Source organism: Drosophila navojoa, chromosome 5, assembly GCF_054131105.1.
Source record: "Drosophila navojoa isolate 15081-1374.11 chromosome 5, UAZ_NAV_1.0, whole genome shotgun sequence".
NCBI classification, from domain to species: Eukaryota; Metazoa; Arthropoda; class Insecta; order Diptera; family Drosophilidae; genus Drosophila; species Drosophila navojoa.
The window spans coordinates 25,822,028-25,842,861 of NC_142893.1; the positions used below are offsets into that span (position 1 = coordinate 25,822,028).

The following is a 20,834-nucleotide window of genomic DNA, read 5'->3' on the forward strand; positions in this document are numbered from 1 at the left end:
GCTTGTGCTCACATGCATACACACATATACACATTTGAGAGAGCAGAGAGCATCGAGAGAGAGAGAGAGCAAGGGAAACATTTAGCATAGAGGGATCTTTTGTTTAACAATCGACCATCTCGGTCGAGCGCATGAAGAGGAATGATTTTGTGTTCCCATATTTTAGTAGCACAAGCCTAAAAAGTGAGGAGCCGAGCAAATACGAACGGTCTGGGAACCAATGCTTGAAAATAAGTGTGCAAAACGCTTTGCACTACGTGTCCGGTCTATGTGTTCTCTTGTTAGTGGTACAAGTTTATCATATTTTTCGATAACTCACTCGATAACTTTTTATCTAAATAATCGAAAAATTGAGACTTCAGATTTACTGTGTATATCTGCCAAGTCGCTTCTTTCTGCCCACCATCTTTTGCAGTTAAAGAAAATGTGTTCTGCATCGTCCATTTCATTTTCGCAGTAAATACAGGTGGATTCGGCAGTTTCCCCATTTTATTTAGCTACCTTCGAAAGTATTTATGACCATATCAAATAGAAAGACGTTTCACCGTAATTTCTACTTATCCACTGTTCTATATAAGTGATTATTCTAGCGGTCCATCTTCCATACCTTTCGCATGACCATTTCGCTTTCCACAAGACTATGGCTTGCTGTTGTCATAATTCGCGTTTGGCACTGCTCCGTAGTTCCTCAGCTTCTTCGTAGCCAAGTTCCCAATGATCTGTGTTTATATCTTTGCAGAGCTAAATTTTTAAAACAAAACTCGATATGCGCGTGGTATACATGGACCGAAATACATGCTAATTGCCGGCCGAATAAGTGGACGCTCGGTGGTGCAACCGCCTCAAATGAGTAGTGCAGGCCACGTTGATGATGCGGCCTTGTCGCCCTAATTGGCAATATTAATTTACTGCAGAGTTTTGTGGTTTGAACTGAAGCGGCAATCGCCCGACTAGCTTTATATACATATACAATGTACGTACGCACACTCACACAAGTATGCTCGCTTGTAATACGTATACATATGTATATTATACCGATTTTGGATGCACATGTTTAACGGCCTATGTGATTTACAATTTGAATTGCGTCTACGTGTCGAAAATGCAATCGTGCTAATTAAAGTGACCGCGATAAGGCGTGAAATTATTACATAGAGTCGATGTGACGTCAAGAGGCGGCGCGCAGAGCAGCGCAGAGCAGTATCGGTAGTGCGGTTAGCCAACAGGCTATATGATCGGCCCATAATAGAGCTCCAGCAGTGACGTCATCAACAAGTGGAGGCTGTTCATTGCTTGATTGAATTTGTTGATGGAATAAATCGGATTCGAAGCAGAAAACCAATACTAATAGAAGTTTTTAGTATTTTTATACTCATTCACGAAGTGAATTAGTATATTGGTTTTGTGCAATGTCCGTCTTGCTGTCCGTCCGTCTGTCCGTCTGTCCGTATGAACGCAGTTCATTTCGCCGCTATTGAAGCTAGAGACTTGAAATTTTGAACACATACTCGTGTATAACTCCGATTTATAAAGTGTTAAAATTTTCCCGATCCGCCCACTAGGGGCGGGGCAAATCGGAAAATGCATTTTCCGATATACCAGAAATCATGTTAATTGAAGAGCTAGAGAGTTGAAATTTGGTATGTAGATCCGCGTTGACCCCCCAAGTCCAAAAAGCTATAGTGGATATATCTACGCCCATTGGGGGCGTGGCAAATCAGATAAAACTGTATCTCCTAAAGTTCTAAAGCTAGAACGTTGAAATTTCGCACGTGAGCTAATGCTATAATTCTATAATGACTGATGAAAATTTTATGTCTACGCCTAATAGGGGCGTGGCAAATCGGACGTGAAGATATAGTGATTTTTCAAATTTGGCTATATTTTAGGTACTATTGATGCTACAGACTTGAAATTTGGTATATATACACGAGTTGACCTCCCAAGTCCAACAAGCTATAGTGGATATATGTCCGCCCAAAGGGGGCGTGGCAAACCGCAAAACTTTATATCTCCTACAGTTTAAGAGCTAGAAGCTTCAAATTTTGATAGTTGAGTTACTGGTAACCTCCTCTATCGATGGCCCAAAAATAATTGTCACGCCTCTTTGGGGGCGTGGCATATCGAAAAATATCCTGTAATTTTCACATTTTTTTAGCGTCAGCATTCAAATTTCGCATATATGTTACCGTTAGCTCTTTCTAAGAACTGGCCAAAAATGAGGTGTCTACGGCCACTAGGGGCGTGGCAATCGGCATTTGTAGTATCAAATTGCGACATTTATATGCTTGAGCTATCTATGTACATTTGTAAATGTGTATACAAATAGGCTTAATAGGCATTGATAACACGGAAGGAAAGATTTTATAAAATTTAAAAATAAAATTTAAATATTTAAAAAATATAAAAGAAGCTAAAATAACAAAATTTGCAATTTACAAAAAAGAGTTTTCCGCGGGATTGGAACTCGCACCCAAGCCATGTTTGTCAAAATAACAAGAACAAATTTAGCCGGCGCCTTTGCCGACAGCGCTACCGCCTACTCTCAAAAATAGTAATTAAAATGAAATGCAAAAATGAGATTCTTGATATGACGCATTATAGAAAAGAAGAGCCAGAGTAGCGGATGATAAATTTGCATTACATACATACACACATACAAATAAGCGCGTGCATAAGAAAGGCTGTAATGCTTGATGCTACATATGCGTGCAGACTTATATATACATGCATATATGCGTACATACATATATGAGGGCTTTTTAAGAAGAAACAAATTCAAACTTATAAAATTGTTCAATTAGAAAAAAGAATAAAATATCTATTTTATAAAAAACGAAATATGTATGATAAAAAAAAAAAAACCCCGATGGGGGGGGATTTGAACCTCCGTCGCCGTAACATAACTTGCGACGCCTTTAGCGCCCGCGCTATCGCTTTGCTTCACAAACTAGTAGCTAAAATACAATAAGCTAATAACAGAGCGTCATCTGACAAAACTACAATAACAGCTAGAAAATCCAGAAATCAATCGCAATTCTTAGAATGATAAAAAGCGCGCTTTTGTAATGTAAGCAAACTCTAAAGAATCTGCAATAGGTGTGACCAAAAGCTATCAACGAAAATTACCATACATTTGTACTCAAAAAGTGCACGATCAATATAATAATTATCGATTACTCGATAAAAATTACCAAAAGCTACAATATAATCAAAAAGCATAATTGTTTTGTACTAATTTTTTTTAAAGCCAAATTAAATTAAATTTACAAAGGGACTGTGAATGAGTATTCCGCAGTCGGTAGCGCCCGACTGCAACGTTCTTACTTGTTATACCCTGAACCCATTGAAAATGGGAAATCAGGGTATAATGGTTTTGTTAAAAGTATGTAACAGGCAGAAGGAGGCGTGGCAGGCCCCACAAAGTATATATATTCTTGATCAGGGCGACGAGCTGAGTCGATTTAGCCCTGTCCGTCTGTCTGTCCGTCCGTCCGTCCGTCCGTCCGTCCGTCCGTATGGTTGAACGCGTCGATTTCAGAAGATATAAGAGCTAGAGACTTTTTTTTTAAATGTCCGTATATATCGCGCGCATATCGAGTTTATCACTAAAAAACGATAACTCATTCCGACACTTTTTTATCGATAAAAAACCTTATCGAAGACCAGTTATAAAATTATATCTCCCCCAAATTTTATATGTATATTAAGATGTATTTTATACAATTTCGGTTTTGTTAAAATTTGCCCCCACCCCTATATCCACCCCTTCACCCTCATCTTTGTAAAAGTCGTATATCAAATACTATAGACTTCTGAGCTTCTGTATACACATACATTTAAACATTATGATTACGTTCTGGAAGTTTCATTACGATCGTACGTCTAGAAATTAAATTATTTAACAAATAAGTTCTCATAATATTACGAACACTGCAGCGCAATCGCCTGTATATGTGACTGTGTGTGTGTACCTGTGTTTGTTTGTATGCGTGTGTGTGTGCGTGTATTTGTTTGTATGCGTGTGTGTGTGCTAGCTATTATTGAAATATCAGTTGCTTGTAGGGTTCAGGGGATCTCGTAGTCGAGCAGTCTCGACTAGAGCTTTCTTACTTGTTTTTAGTTCGGTTGCGGAAATCAAGTCACAGTTCAATCGAGGATCGTATTATAATAATTGTAACTGCTGGGGTACTTATTATATCACTATTTGTATGATTGATAATTAGTAGAGACTACATATGTAAATAATTAACTCCATGAAAGCACTTCTAATAAGAGTCGTAGAACGAACTGAAATTAAGTTAAAATTGCAAAGATTTTGAATATTAAAAGTCTTATCACACAATTATTATACCCTGAACCCATTGAAAATGGGAAATCAGGGTATAATGGTTTTGTTAAAATGTATGTAACAGGCAGAAGGAGGCGTGGCAGACCCCACAAAGTATATATATTCTTGATCAGCACGACGAGCTGAGTCGATTTGGCCCTGTCCGTCTGTCTGTCTGTCCGTCCGTCCGTCCGTCCGTCCGTCTGTCCGTATGTATGAGACTTAAACTTTTTTTTAAAATGTCCGTATATATCGCGCGCATATCGAGTTTATCACTAAAAAACGATAACTCATTCCGACACTTTTTTATCGATAAAAAACCTTATCGAAAATCACTTAAAAATTATATCTCCTACATCTTTCAAGCTAGAGTCTCCAAATTTAAAATGTATATAAAGATGTATTTTATACAATTTCGGTTTTTGTTAAAATTTACCCCGCACCCCTAAATTCACCCCCTCACCCTCATCTTTGTGGAAGTCGTATATCAAATACTAGAGACTTGTGCTTCGGTATACACATACATTTATACATCATGATTACGTTCTGAAAGTTTCATTACGATCGTACGTCTAGAAATTAAATTATTCCACAAATAAGTTCTCATAATATCGCCAACATTGCAGCGCAACCCAAGCGCAATCGCCTGTATATGCGTGTGTTTGTTTGTATGCGTGTGTGTGTGTGTGTGTGCGTGTGTATGTGCGAATTATTATTGAAATATCAGTTGCTCGAAGGGTTCAGGGGATCTCGTAGTCGAGCAGTCTCGACTAGAGCTTTCTTACTTGTTTCGTATGTATCTGTGTATCAATATCTGATGTATGTAAGTGTTAAGAATAATTGTAATCCAATTAAAATTGAATTGAATATATTTTCAATCTAAATTGATTGTAAATAATACGAGTATTACAAAAATATAATACCAATTAAATAAATATGTGTGGGTTTCTTAGTAAATAGTTATTGTTCTTCTCTTTTAAGCAGGGGGAATTTAATAACACTTCAGTGATTTTTAATGAATCCACATTAATTACTCTCGGATTCACTGCGGCCAGCTTATGGCTAATTGTTTGCAATCATAATTATCGTGATCTTTATTGTGCTTATCTATTTACATACAATAGCTAGCACTTCGCCCATTTGTGTGTGGCCATTCATTTATGCAGCCCATACACACCGTACGATTTAATTAAAAGCGTAGAGCTCATTAAATTAAATGCAATTTCTTAAGCAAAATGCCAGACAACGAAAGCGTCGCACCTGCCCCACACCCAGCCATTGGCAAAGACACGCTCGATAAGATGATGCATTCGATAGGGCGAGGCCTTGCAGAGGGGCAGGGGCTGCGTTGATGACGACGTTGATGATGACATTATCTCATGCTCATTGAACGCAAATGTGGCGTTTTGTCGCACACCATAAAGGAGTGGGGAAGGCCACATCAAAAACAAAGAGTCTCAGAAATAGGGAATGGGAAAAAGCGAAAAAAATGAGACCGATTTTCCTAAAGATACTTTTTGGCCAGATATGCATTTTCTGCTGTAGAGCACCCTCTGGCTTGCCTGTATGTCGTATGGCACACGCTTTTCAGTTTTGCTATGGCAAAAATGCTTCAGTAATATGTCAACCATAATATTGTGTACCTGGATGCACGCATGTATATATACATATATACTAGCTGGCCCGGCAAACGTTGCATTGCCCTATCTATTATTTCTAGGTAAAAAATTGTTGAAAGCTATGTTGTTCAGGTTGGGATACCCTCTGATTTATTTATTAATCGGATTTTCATTCAAGCACCTTGTTGTAAACGACATTCTTTGTTTTTTGGTTAGGTGCAAGAACAAATAATGCGGATGGTTTGCCAACACGTGAGCATGCCACGTACAATTGACCATGAGAAAAACACGCACTTTCTAGATTGAGGCCACAAATAGTCAAAAATTGACCCTGTGATTTGTTGATCGTATGGCGAAGGCAAGACGAATCGGGAATTGAATTCTGTTGGGATCATCGGAATCCTGGGAATAAGAACTTCCTCATCTTCAAATTTTCCTTTGAGTATCGACGCGGGAATCACATTGCTCATCAGTTTTCTTATCACCAAACGCGTTCCATTGCACAGTTTTGGTTGGTTTAAATTTCTAAGCATGATAACTACCGAGCCAACCTTCAGTTGTTAATTGTGCGGTGGTAAACCCGGCACATCCAAGGAGTTCAAAAATTCAGTTAGATAATTAGTGGTTTCTTCTTCGTTTGTTACACAGTCGATAGATTTGAACGAATACAGAGTACCAACGATTTTATCCATCATTGCTCGCTCAATTAACCATTTAGTATTTTTGTGGAAAGCAATGATATTCGTATATACTTTGTTGATAATCTCATCTTTTAATGAGACGAAATTGTAAAAATGAAATTAAGCCACTCGATTCGTCAACAGGAATGCGGCCATTACCGATATTCAGCAATTGCTTCGAGAAATCATCAGCAGATAGATCGTTCAGCAACTCTCATATCTACAGACAGTTGAAGTTTGGTTACATTTGATTACATTTGATGCTTTGAGGCAAGCGTTTATTTCGTCGGCAGCAGTAGATCTTGGAATTACTGGTAGTGCCTGTCGGAAATCGCCAGATAATAAAATCCTTGAACCGTTTCTTATTGCCGTTTCACGGGCTGCCTCTCTTTGAGAAGCACGAATTAAGGCCCTTCCTTGCTGGGAACTAACGTGGCGCCTTTCTCGGGCGATTTCTCGTTCTTCGCCAGATAATTGGCTCGCGTTATTCCGTTGCCTAATTGCATTATGGGTTCGCCGGGAAAGATTAGATCTTCTATGACGCGGCATTTTTATTAATAGTAATACTGAATATGCACTCGCAAAAAACCACAAAACAATCGGGATATATAAATATGAATAATTTACACAAACTAATGTCTGAGACAAACAAATTTTTTTTTTTTATAAAATTAGCTAGTTTCCAGTATTTTTAAGATCTGCTATCCTACTCGTAGCAGAGACAAATCCAAAACCATGAAAATTGGTCCAGCAGATCTCGAGTTATAAGTGCTGGAAAACTTTTCACAACTCTCTTTTATATATATAGATGTATATAAGTTAAGCTCTCCCTACTAGAGCACTAGAGATTGGGGACGCTGTGGTGGGTTCTTGTGAACATAAACAACTTTGTGTTCAATGAAATAATATATTTTATATAATTTCGTAACCAAAGATCTAAACTCTCTCTAGTCCGAATATAAGCTGGCCCAAATCAGTTCTACTCATTGGGTTCTCCCCTTGAATGTCTGACTGGACGCTCCAGCGTCCTTAGATTGTCGATAGTCTTAACTCTTCCCCATCTAAATATATGCGTCCCGCAAATCAGGGGGCATGTGTGCATTATAATGATTTTCATCCAATATAAATTTATTATCCATAGTCGATAGTTCCGGAGTCCATAAATTAGCATAAAGAGGGCCATGACGATACATCCAACATTGTAAGCGCATTTATTTCATTCCCTCTGGCATCTCGGAAATCCCTATTACCATGAATATTCGAAGCTAGAAAGGATATACCACGTGTAAATGCTATGGGTGCTAAGAAAGTTAAGAAAGTTAAAAGAGGATTATTACAATATAATTAAATGAGCTTCCTCCTTTTTATACCCTGAACCCATTGAAAATGGGAAATCAGGGTATAATGGTTTTGTTAAAAGTATGTAACAGGAAGAAGGAGGCGTGGCAGACCCCACAAAGTATATATATTCTTGATCGGGGCGACAAGCTGAGTCGATTTGGCCCTGTCCGTCTGTCTGTCCGTCCGTCCGTCCGTCCGTCCGTCCCTCCGTCCGTCCGTCCGTCCGTCCGTCCGTCCGTCCCTCCGTCCGTCCGTCCGTCCGTCCGTCCGTCCGTCCGTCCGTATGAACGCCGAGATCTCAGAAGATATAAGAGCTAGAGAGCTGAAATTTTTTGTGCATACTCGTGTATACCATACGCAGTACGAGTTTGCTTTATTTTTTCGATAACTCATCCGATAACTTTTTTATCGAGAATAATCGAAAAATTGATTTTGTTTTTTGAGCCTCATTGGAATACCATTAGACATAGAGACTTCAGATTTACTATGTATATATATATGATGAATACAAACATTTTGTAATCAACAGATTTTGGATACCACGCCCTCTTCGCCCCCAATTTGCAAAAAACGTATTTCAAGTACTAGAGACTTGTGCTTTAGAATGTACACACATTTTGACTATATGATTACGCTCTGAAAATTTCATTTAGATTGCATGTCTACAAAAAAAGTTATTCATCAAATAAATTCTCATACTATTGCCCACACTGCAGCGCAGCCCAAGCGCAGTCGCTGCTTACTGCGCAGTTAGCAGAGCGCGGGCGCGTGAGGGTGGATGCATGTGTATGTATGTGTGCGTGCATAAAAGAAGTGCAGAATGATAAGAATATCAGCTTGGAGGGTTCAGGGTATCTCCTAGTCGAGCAGTCTCGACCAGAGTCTTCTTACTTGTTTATACCCTGAACCCATGGAAAATGGGAAATCAGGGTATAATGGTTTTGTTAAAAGTATGTAACAGGCAGAAGGAGGCGTGGCAGACCCCACAAAGTATATATATTCTTGATCAGGGCGACAAGCTGAGTCGATTTGGCCCTGTCCGTCTGTCTGTCCGTCCGTCCGTCCGTCCGTCCGTCCGTATGTATGAACGCGTCGATTTCAGAAGATATAAGAGCTAGAGACTTCAACTTTTTTTTTAAATGTCCGTATATATCACGCGCATATCGAGTTTATCACTAAAAAACGATAACTCATTCCGATACTTTTTTATCGATAAAAAGCCTTATCGAAGATCACTTAAAAAATTATATCTCCTACACCTTTCAAGCTAGAGTCTCCAAATTTAAAATGTATATTAAGATGTATTTTATACAATTTCGGTTTTTGTTAAAATTTACCCCACACCCCTAAATCCACCCCCTCACTCTCATCTTTGTAGAAGTCGTATATCAAATACTAGAGACTTGTGCTCCGGTATACACATACATTTTAACATTATGATTATGTTCTGAAAGTTTCATTACGATCGTACGTCTAGAAATTAAATTATTCAACAAATAAGTTCACATAATATTGCCAACACTGCAGCGCAACCCAAGCGCAATCGCCTGTATATGTGAGTGTGTGTGTATGCGTGTGTTTGTTTGTATGCGTGTGTGTGCGTGTGTTTGTTTGTATGCGTGTGTGTGTGTGTGTTTGCTAATTATTATTGAAATATCAGTTGCTTGTAGGGTTCAGGGGATCTCGTAGTCGAGCAGTCTCGACTAGAGCTTTCTTTCTTGTTTTTTTAATGTTTTCTATTTTCTTAAGTGTGATTTTTGAAAAAAATTTCCCGTTTTTTTTTTTTATTGTCACATTGCGATTTATAAAATACATTATTTCATTGAATTACTATTTGTATTGAATTACTATGTGTATTACTACGTGTGTTATTGCGTTGTCTGTTATAGAATTACTTGACTTACCAATTACTAGATGTGTTATCTTTTGTTACCGAACCGGCAAACAGTTTTTATTATTTTATGTAGATTGGGAAGCCCTCAGGATCCATTTTTGTGTAAGACATACTTAGGTGAGGTTGGTTCCACAATCATCTGGTCTCTCTTTTTATACCCCGAACCCATTGAAAATTTGAAATCAGGGTATAATGTTTTTGTGAAAAAGTATGTAACAGGCAGAAGGAATCATCGCAGACCCCATAAAGTATATATATTCTTGATCAGCACGACGAGCTGAGTTGATATAGCCCTGTCCGTCTGTCCGTCCGTCCGCCTGTCCGTATGAACGCCGAGATCTCAGAGAATATAAGTGTATACCATAAGCAGTACGAGTTTGCTTTATTTTTTCGATAACTCATCCGATAACTTTTTATCGAGAATAATCGAAAATTTGATTTTGTTTTTTTAGCCTCATTGTAATACTATTAAACTTGGAGACTTTAGATTTACTGTGTATATACATATGATGAATACAAACATTTTATAATCATTTTGGATACAACGCCCCCTTCGTCACCAATTCGCAAAAAACGTATTTCAAGTACTAGAGACTTGTGCTTTAGAATGTACACACATTTTGACCATATGATTACACTTGATCAGCACGACGAGCTGAGTCGATTTGGCCTTGTCTGTCTTTCTCTACGTCCGTCCGTCCGCCTGTCCGTCTGTCTGTATGTATGAACGCGTCGATCTCAGAAGATATAAGAGCTAGAGACTTCAACTTTTTTTTTTAAATGTCCGTATATATCATATCGAGTTTATCACTAAAAAACGATAACTCATTTCGATACTTTTCTCGATAAAAAACCTTATCGAAGATCACTTAAAAAATTATATCTCCTACATCTTTCAAACTAGAGTCTCCAAATTTAAAATGTATATTAAGATGAATTTTATACAATTTCGGTTTTTGTTAAAATTTACCCCCCACCCCTAAATTCACCCCCTCACCCTAACCTTTGTAAAAGTCGTATATCAAATACTAGAGACTTATATTCGGTATAAACATACATTTAAACATTATGATTGCGTTCTGAAAGTTTCATTACGATCGTACGTCTAGAAATTAAATTATTCAACAAATAAGTTCTCATTATATTGCCAACACTGCAGCGCAGCCCAAGCGCAGTCGCTGCTTACTGCGCAGTTAGCAGAGCGCGCTCTAATACGTGCGTGTGTATGTATGTGTGCCTAAACGAAGTGTAGAGTGAGTAGAATATCACATTGGAGGGTTCAGGGTATCTCCTAGTCGAGCAGTCTCGACTAGAATTTTCTTACTTGATTTTTTTTATACTCATTCACGAAGTGAATTAGTATATTGGTTTTGTGCAATGTCCGTCTTGCTGTCCGTCCAGAAATCATGTTAGTTGAAGAGCTAGAAAGTTGAAATTTGGTATGTAGATCCGCGTTGACCCTCCCATTGGGGGCATGGCAAATCAGATAAAACTGTATCTCCTAAAGTTCTAAAGCTAGAACGTTGAAATTTCGCACGTGAGCTAATGCTATAATTCTATAATGACTGATGAAAATTTTATGTCTACGCCTAATAGGGGCGTGGCAAATCGGACCTGAAGAAATAGTGATTTTTCAAATTTGGCTATATTTTAGGCACTATTGATGCTAGAGACTTGAAATTTGGTATATATACGCGAGTTGACCTCCCAAGTCCAACAAGCTATAGTGGAATATGTCCGCCCAAAGGGAGCGTGGCAAACCGCAAAACTTTATATCTTCTACAGTTTAAGAGCTAGAAGCTTCAAATTTGGATAGTTGAGTTACTGGTAACCTCCTCTATCGATGCCCCGAAAATAATTGTCACGCCTCTTTGGGGGCGTGGCATATCGAAAAATATCCTGTAATTTTCACATTTTTTTAGCGTCAGCATTCAAATTTCGCATATATGTTACCGTTAGCTCTTTCTAAGAACTGGCCAAAAATGAGGTGTCTACGGCCACTAGGGGCGTGGCAATCGGCATTTGTAGTATCAAATTGCGACATTTATATGCTTGAGCTATCTATGTACATTTGTAAATGTGTATACAAATAGGCTTAATAGGCATTGATAACACGGAAGGAAAGATTTTATAAAATTTAAAAATAAAATTTAAATATTTAAAAAATATAAAAGAAGCTAAAATAACAAAATTTGCAATTTACAAAAAAGAGTTTTCCGCGGGATTGGAACTCGCACCCAAGCCATGTTTGTCAAAATAACAAGAACAAATTTAGCCGGCGCCTTTGCCGACAGCGCTACCGCCTACTCTCAAAAATAGTAATTAAAATGAAATGCAAAAATGAGATTCTTAATATGACGCATTATAGAAAAGAAGAGCCAGAGTAGCGGATGATAAATTTGCATTACATACATACACACATACAAATAAGCGCGTGCATAAGAAAGGCTGTAATGCTTGATGCTACATATGCGTGCAGACTTATATATACATGCATATATGCGTACATACATATATGAGGGCTTTTTAAGAAGAAACAAATTCAAACTTATAAAATTGTTCAATTAGAAAAAAGAATAAAATATCTATTTTATAAAAAACGAAATATGTATGATAAAAAAAAAAAACCCCGATGGGGATTTGAACCTCCGTCGCCGTAACATAACTTGCGACGCCTTTAGCGCCCGCGCTATCGCTTTGCTTCACAAACTAGTAGCTAAAATACAATAAGCTAATAACAGAGCGTCATCTGACAAAACTACAATAACAGCTAGAAAATCCAGAAATCAATCGCAATTCTTAGAATGATAAAAAGCGCGCTTTTGTAATGTAAGCAAACTCTAAAGAATCTGCAATAGGTGTGACCAAAAGCTATCAACGAAAATTACCATACATTTGTACTCAAAAAGTGCACGATCAATATAATAATTATCGATTACTCGATAAAAATTACCAAAAGCTACAATATAATCAAAAAGCATAATTGTTTTGTACTAATTTTTTTTAAAGCCAAATTAAATTAAATTTACAAAGGGACTGTGAATGAGTATTCCGCAGTCGGTAGCGCCCGACTGCAACGTTCTTACTTGTTATACCCTGAACCCATTGAAAATGGGAAATCAGGGTATAATGGTTTTGTTAAAAGTATGTAACAGGCAGAAGGAGGCGTGGCAGGCCCCACAAAGTATATATATTCTTGATCAGGGCGACGAGCTGAGTCGATTTAGCCCTGTCCGTCTGTCTGTCCGTCCGTCCGTCCGTCCGTCCGTCCGTCCGTATGGTTGAACGCGTCGATTTCAGAAGATATAAGAGCTAGAGACTTCAACTTTTTTTTTAAATGTCCGTATATATCGCGCGCATATCGAGTTTATCACTAAAAAACGATAACTCATTCCGACACTTTTTTATCGATAAAAAACCTTATCGAAGACCAGTTATAAAATTATATCTCCCCCAAATTTTATATGTATATTAAGATGTATTTTATACAATTTCGGTTTTGTTAAAATTTGCCCCCACCCCTATATCCACCCCTTCACCCTCATCTTTGTAAAAGTCGTATATCAAATACTATAGACTTCCGAGCTTCGGTATACACATACATTTAAACATTATGATTACGTTCTGGAAGTTTCATTACGATCGTACGTCTAGAAATTAAATTATTCAACAAATAAGTTGTCATTATATTGCCAACATTGCAGCGCAACCCAAGCGCAATCGCCTGTATATGTGAGTGTGTGTATATGCGTGTGTTTGTTTGTATGCGTGTGTGTGCGTGTGTTTGTTTGTATGCGTGTGTGTGTGTGTGCGTGTGTGTGTGTTTGCTAATTATTATTGAAATATCAGTTGCTTGTAGGGTTCAGGGGATCTCGTAGTCGAGCAGTCTCGACTAGAGCTTTCTTTCTTGTTATACTCATTTACGAAGTGAATTAGTATATTGGTTTTGTGCAATGTCCGTCTTGCTGTCCGTCCGTCCGTCCGTCTGTCCGTCTGTCCGTCCGTCCGTCTGTCCATCTGTCCGTATGAACGCAGTTCATTTCGCCGCTATTGAAGCTAGAGACTTGAAATTTGGAACACATACTCGTGTATAACTCCGATTTATAAAGTGTTAAAATTTTTCCGATCCGCCCACTAGGGGCGTGGCAAATCGGAAAATGCATTTTCCGATATACCAGAAATCATGTTAGTTGAAGAGCTAGAAAGTTGAAATTTGGTATGTAGATCCGCGTTGACCCTCCCATTGGGGGCGTGGCAAATCAGATAAAACTGTATCTCCTAAAGTTCTAAAGCTAGAACGTTGAAATTTCGCACGTGAGCTAATGCTATAATTCTATAATGACTGATGAAAATTTTATGTCTACGCCTAATAGGGGCGTGGCAAATCGGACCTGAAGATATAGTGATTTTTCAAATTTGGCTATATTTTAGGCACTATTGATGCTAGAGACTTGGTATATATACGCGAGTTGACCTCCCAAGTCGAACAAGCTATAGTGGATATATGTCCGCCCAAAGGGAGCGTGGCAAACCGCAAAACTTTATATCTTCTACAGTTTAAGAGCTAGAAGCTTCAAATTTGGATAGTTGAGTTACTGGTAACCTCCTCTATCGATGCCCCGAAAATAATTGTCACGCCTCTTTGGGGGCGTGGCATATCGAAAAATACCCTGTAATTTTTACATTTTTTGAGCGTAAGCATTCAAATTTCGCATTTACGGTACCGTTTGCTCTTTCTAAGAACTAAGAACTAGGGGCGTGGCAATCGGCATTTGTAGTATATGCTTGAGCTATCTATGTACATATGTACATGTATATACAAATAGGCTTAATAGGCATTGATAACACGGAAGGAAACATTTTTATAAAATTTAAAAATAAAATTTAAATATTTAAAAAATATAAAAGAAGCTAAAATAACAAAATTTGTAATTTACAAAAAAGAGTTTTCCGCGGGGTTTGAACTCGCACCCAAGTCATGTTTGTCAAAAGAACAAAAACAAATTGAGCCGGCGCCTTTGCCGACAGCGCCACCACCTACTATCGACATTTGTAATTAAAATGAAATCCAAAAATGAGATTTTTGTTATGACGCATTAAAGAAAAGAAGAGCCAGAGTAGCGGATGATAAATTCAAGAACAAAGCAAAAACAAATCAGTCTCATTTAAACGCTAGAGTATGCATTTATGTGTACATACATACACACATACAAATGAGCGCGTGCATAAGAAACGCTGGAATGCTTGATGCTACATATGCGTGCAGACTTATGTACATACATATGCATGCATAAATGCGTACATACATACATATATGAGGGCTATTTAAGAAGAAACAAATTTAAACTTATAAAATTTTTCAATTAGAAAAAAGAATAAAAAAAGTATCTATTTTATAAAAATACGAGATATGTATGAAAAAAATACACAACATTGAAGGGTCTTTGAGCCTCCGCCGCTGTAACATAACTTGCGACGCCTCTATCACCCACGCTATCGTTTTGCTTGACAACCTGGTAGTTAAAATACAATAAGCTAATAACAGAGCGTCATCTGACAAAACTACAATAGCAGCTAGAAAATCCAGAAATCAATCGCGATTCTTAGAATGCTAAAAAGCGCGCTTTTGTAATGTAAGCAAACGCTTAAGAATCTGCAATAGGTTGACTGCAGCGTTCTTACTTGTTTTTTTTTTTTGCAAAGAAAAAATATTTTTTTTAATATAATTTAGTAACAATAGATCTAAACTCTCTCGAACGAATGAAGTCGGCGTGCTTCGGGCGCATTTAAATTGACTTTAATAGGGGTAGACCTAACGCTTTGGACATTAGTAGCTCCCCAACACTCTATCGCCCTCAGTCGCTCTCTTTAGCCTGGGAAGCGTTTACGCCAAGTACTTAACAACTTTAATGAGCAGCATGGCAAAAACTGCCCACCGCCCAAAGTAGCCAACGCGCACTTACTACTAATGGCTGTCATTATCCTTTATCCTTTGGCTGTCCCTACAGCTGTCAGTCCCTCTCGCACTCGTTCTCGCTCTTCCTCTCTCTCTCTCTTTCTCTCTCTCTCTCTCTTTCTCTCTCGCTCTCTCTCACTGGCCAGCTGTTTATCTGGCCTCTTGTTGGCACGCACATTTATTAGGCAAACCAGAACAAGAAAACCAAGTTGGCATAAAAAAATACCTTAAAAATAGAGAAAGCGTGAGAGAGAGAGAGAGAGAGAGAGAGAGAGAGAGAAAGCGAGAGAGAGAGAGAGAGAGAGAGATAGAGAGAAAGCAAGAGAGAGAGAGAGAGAGACAGAGTGAGAAAAAAAATTAAGTTAACTCAATTTAAAAAGTTTTCTTTGTTTTTGGTTTTGTTTTTTGCTTTATTGTCTGTTTTGTTGTTTGCTGTTGTTTGACAAAAAATAAGAATAAAGCGAATTAAGCCCGGCAAGGGAAACTTTAAGTAGCTTTTGTGTCGGAGAAAGTATTAAAATCGTTTCTCAAATGGAACTGAATGAGACAAAGTGCCTGGCCGAGCAACCTATCCGTCCGTTCGTCCGCCCACACCCACGCCCACTCTGCAGCCGTTGAGTGTACGAAAGTAAGTGGCCAAAGGATTCTATGCGACAAGTGTCCTTGAGTCATATTTACTTAACTATTGCTCAAGGGCTTGCCATCCCATCCATGCCTAGTACTCTTCCTCTGCCCAGTCAGACTCAAAGTCACGCTCGGGTCGAGTTGAGCCGAGTTTTTTCTTTGATTTCCAGCTGGAAAATTGAATTTTCACTAGTCTTAACATAAAAGCATGCAAAAGTCTCGAGTCGAATGCACCAACTTTTTGTATCCCATCTTATATTATAAAATTCTTTGGTTTGCCAAAGTGAATGCTAACTTTCTAAATGAAATTGAATAAATGTAAATGTATTTCAACACTGTACGATTATCTATGGCTCACGCTCCACAATATTTTACGGATTAAAATACATATAATGAAATGGAACTTAATCTGAGTGCAGCTCCACCTGACTGATGACTAAGAAATTACAGGACATTGTACAAAAATAATTTTTTGAATAAATAAAAACATATTTAGATATCAAGATGATTCAGTATTGCATGTGGTGATTAATTTAATCAAAGTTTCATTTCATTTAGAGGTGTTGCTTTTCAATCCACAATTTCGAGCTTCCGTGATTGCTTTTAATATCTTCGATTAAGTTTCTCGTGTGTGCACAGCGGCCAGGTGCTTATGCAATTTGCCACAAAATCAGAGTAAGATCTAACCTTTGAAGTGGGGCAACTCATTAAGTTTTATCTGGGTGCGAGATTCGGGCTGCACCTGCATTCGTTTGCACACCGTAGCACAGCAACAACGAGTCAGCTAGCTGCGCTGACAGCTCAAGGATTGCAAACTGCCAGCACCCGCAGCTTCCTCTGGCAAAGCCAAGCCAGAGCCAAAGCTAGGGTAACAGCAGCAACAATTGCAGCAGCTAGAGAGCAGCAGTAGCAGGAATAGCACCAGCGGCGTAAATCGCGCCATGAGTTTCAACTTTCAACAAAGATGTAAGCCAAGTTAATTGCTTTTTGTTGCCGTGCAATTTTTATTTTGTGTTTGTTTTTTGTTGCTGCAATGTCAACAATGAAACTAAGTTGTTGTTGCTGCTGCTGGTGCAGTGCCCGTTGCTGCCATTCGAGCAGCTCTTCACAAAGAACTACTTGGAAGGAAGGCAGCAGCAACAGTAACTTGCCCCGTTTAGCCGTTTGTGGGTGTGCGCAGCCATTTTGTTGCTAACGTGCTTGAAAGCCACTTGAAAAGTCGTTGTCTAACCTTAGGCGCAGTCCAAGTGCTCAGTCAAGGTGTGTCCTTGTCTCTCTCCGGCTTCATCTCCGGCTCCGGCTATGTTATTCTACAGTGTCTCAGTGTTTTGTGTCTGGCGTTGGCCAAAGTCCAATACAGTCAGTACTTCTCTGGCCTCCGCCAACGCTCACTCCCCATTATTAATGATTAAAATCGGCAACGGGCAACGACTTTGGCTACAATCGATTTAAAATTCATGGCGCCGGGACGGCGACGAGCAAAAAGTCGCTAGAAATCAGTCAACTGTGAATATTGCAAAATGAGCTTCCGCCTTCGCATACACTTCCGGCAGCAATTTCCGTTTCCTCATTATTTTCTCCATACCCTGCACTCGAAAGCGTGTTGACAAGCAGTTCCCTTCAGAGATTTATCTCACCCATGGCTCAATGAGTTATATTTCAAAACTCTTCTTCTTCTTCGCCAGAAGAATCAATAAGCTTTGAAATCGATCAGGTAATCGATTACTTAACTAATTATTTTCCTATATGAATTCGAATTCCTTACTTTCATATACTTTTTATACCCTGAACCCATTGAACATGGGAAATCAGGGTATAATGGTTTTGTTAAAAGTATGTAACAGGCAGAAGGCGGCGTGGCAGACCCCACAAAGTATATATATTCTTGATCAGGGCGACAAGCTGAGTCGATTTGGCCCTGTCCGTCTGTCTGTCTGTCCGTCCGTCCGTCCGTAAGTATGAACGCGTCGGTTTCAGAAGATATAAGAGCTAGAGACTTCAAATTTTCTTTAATTGTCCGTATATATCACGCGCATATCGAGTTTATCACTAAAATACGATAACTCATTCCGATACTTTTTATCGATAAAAAACCTTATCGAAGATCACTTAAATAATTTTATCTCCTACATCTTTCGAGCTAGAGTCTCCAAATTTAAAATGTATGTTAAGATGAATTTTATACAATTTCGGTTTTTGTTAAAATTTACCCCCCACCCCTAAATCCACCCCCTCACCCTCATCTTTGTAAAAGTCGTATATCAAATACTAGAGACTTGTGCTTCGGTATACACATACATTTTAACATTATGATTACGTTCTGAAAGTTTCATTACGATCGTACGTCTAGAAAATAAATTATTCAACAAATAAGTATTCATTATATTGCCAACATTGCAGCGCAACCCAAGCGCAATCGCCTGTATATGTGAGTGTTTGTGTAAGCGTGTGTTTGCTTGGATGTGTATGTGTGTGCGTGTGTTTGTTTGTATGCGTGTGTGTGTGCGTGTATTTGTTTGTATGAGTGCGTGTGTGTGTGCTAATTATTATTGGAATATCAGTTGCTTGTAGGGTTCAGGGGATCTCGTAGTCGAGCAGTCTCGACTAGAGCTTTCTTACTTGTTATACCCTGAGCCCATTGAAAATGGGAAATCAGGGTATAATGGTTATGTTAAAAGCATGTAACAGGCAGAAGGAGGCGTGACAGACCCCACAAAGTATATATATTCTTGATCAGGGCGACGAGTCGATTTGGCCCTGTCCGTCTGTCTGTCCGTCCGTCCGTCCATCCGTCCGTCCGTCCGTCTGTATGAACGCGGCGATCTCAGAAGATATAAGAGCTAGAGACTTGAAATTATATATCGCGTATATCAAGTTTATCACTAAAAATCGATAACTACTCCCGATATTTTTTTATCGATTAAAAACCTTATCGAAAGCTAGCTATTTAATTATAGCGCCTACACCTTTAGAGCTAGAGCTTCCAAAAATTAAAATTTACCCCCTACCCTTAAATTCGACCCCTCACCCTCACCTTTGTAAAAGGCGTATTTCAAGTTTCATTAAGATTGGACGTCTAGAAAATAAATTATTCAACAAATAAATTCGTTTAATATTGAACACACTGCAGCGCAGCCCAAGCGCAGTCGCTGCTTACTGCGCAGTTTGCAGAGCGCGTTCTTAAAAAAGGTGCATATACTAATTTATGTTTGTATATTACATACATATGTATATGTCGAAGCAAGTAGTATTAATATGTTGGCGCGCACTGTAATTGTGCTTACTACCTGCTCGCATATTTTCCCTTTTCTATATGCCTTCGTACTTATGCGTGTGGTTATAGTGTCGGTGTGTAATGAGGTTATATGAGTGTGGTTGTAGTTTTCGGAGTTGATTTCATCATATTGCATCAGCCAATATTTGCATGTTGTCGCTTAAGAAGTACCGTTTTAGCGGGGCGACAGCGTTGTGTCGCTGTCGCCGAGTGAGGTTCGGGAGTAGGCACAAAGAATAATTGAGAGACACAAGTTAGTTGCGTCTAGGATTCAAGTGTGAACGAAACTCGCTGCGCGAAACGATGACCGACACTAATACTGTTCCGACATATACATCTTATCAACTAAATATTAAGATTGTGAAGCCTGACATAGAAGTAATGTTAGTTCGAATACAGGGTATTAACCTCGGTGCCATGTGCTTCTTTGAGTCATATTCAGGACTGTCCTTTAGGCATGCCAGGACAGGGCTGGCTCTCGAGAAGAGGCGTGTGCAGTGAGTGCGCCTTCATATGATAATTTATTATGCGCCCAGCTTCGATTTAAATGGCTTGACAATTATTACACAATGACGGGAACTACATCGCGACGTCATCATCACCGTCGTCTTTGTTAGTGTTGGTGTTGGCTATGTAGATTGCGGCTTGAAGCTCGAAAGCGATTTCGACTATTTATATGTGTATGTGCTTGTGACAGGGACTAGTGAGCGGGCAGCCCTACACAGAATTAATGATGTCAAATTTGCAAAGTTCACAAATTTCTTATTACTTGTCCGAAACGAGACGGCTGCTCATGGTGCTGCTTCTAGTCCTATGGCGCTGCTGTTGCCGTGCTACCGGGCTTCATATTTCATTCCGGGAGTTTAGTTTGGGCAGTTGGCATTGCGCCGGCTCTGCGGTTTTCAGCTTTCGCTCTTTGGCCGCCAGCGTCGGCCGCAAATTTTCGAAGCGCACTAATTTGAATTTTTATTGAGGTTTCTTTGTGTTTTTAATAGCTTGTCTTTTTTTTTTTTTGCAATTCAACTGTAGACTCATTCATGAAAGTGAGTCTATTTCGGCGCTATTGAATCTAGAGACTTCAAATTTGGAAAATATACTCGAGTATATCTCCGATTT

The 20,834-nt window shown here is 38.9% G+C and overlaps 1 long non-coding RNA gene across 1 annotated transcript in view; it reads right to left on the minus strand.

Moving 5' to 3' along the window:
- Nucleotides 1-6,000: 6,000 nt before the first annotated feature.
- LOC149091257 (uncharacterized) overlaps nt 6,001-20,834 on the minus strand; it is a 74,040-nt gene continuing 59,206 nt past the window's right edge. The window contains exon 2 of the long non-coding RNA XR_016196950.1: nt 6,001-6,242. This is a non-coding gene — a long non-coding RNA (uncharacterized LOC149091257). The remainder of the gene's footprint in view (nt 6,243-20,834) is intronic.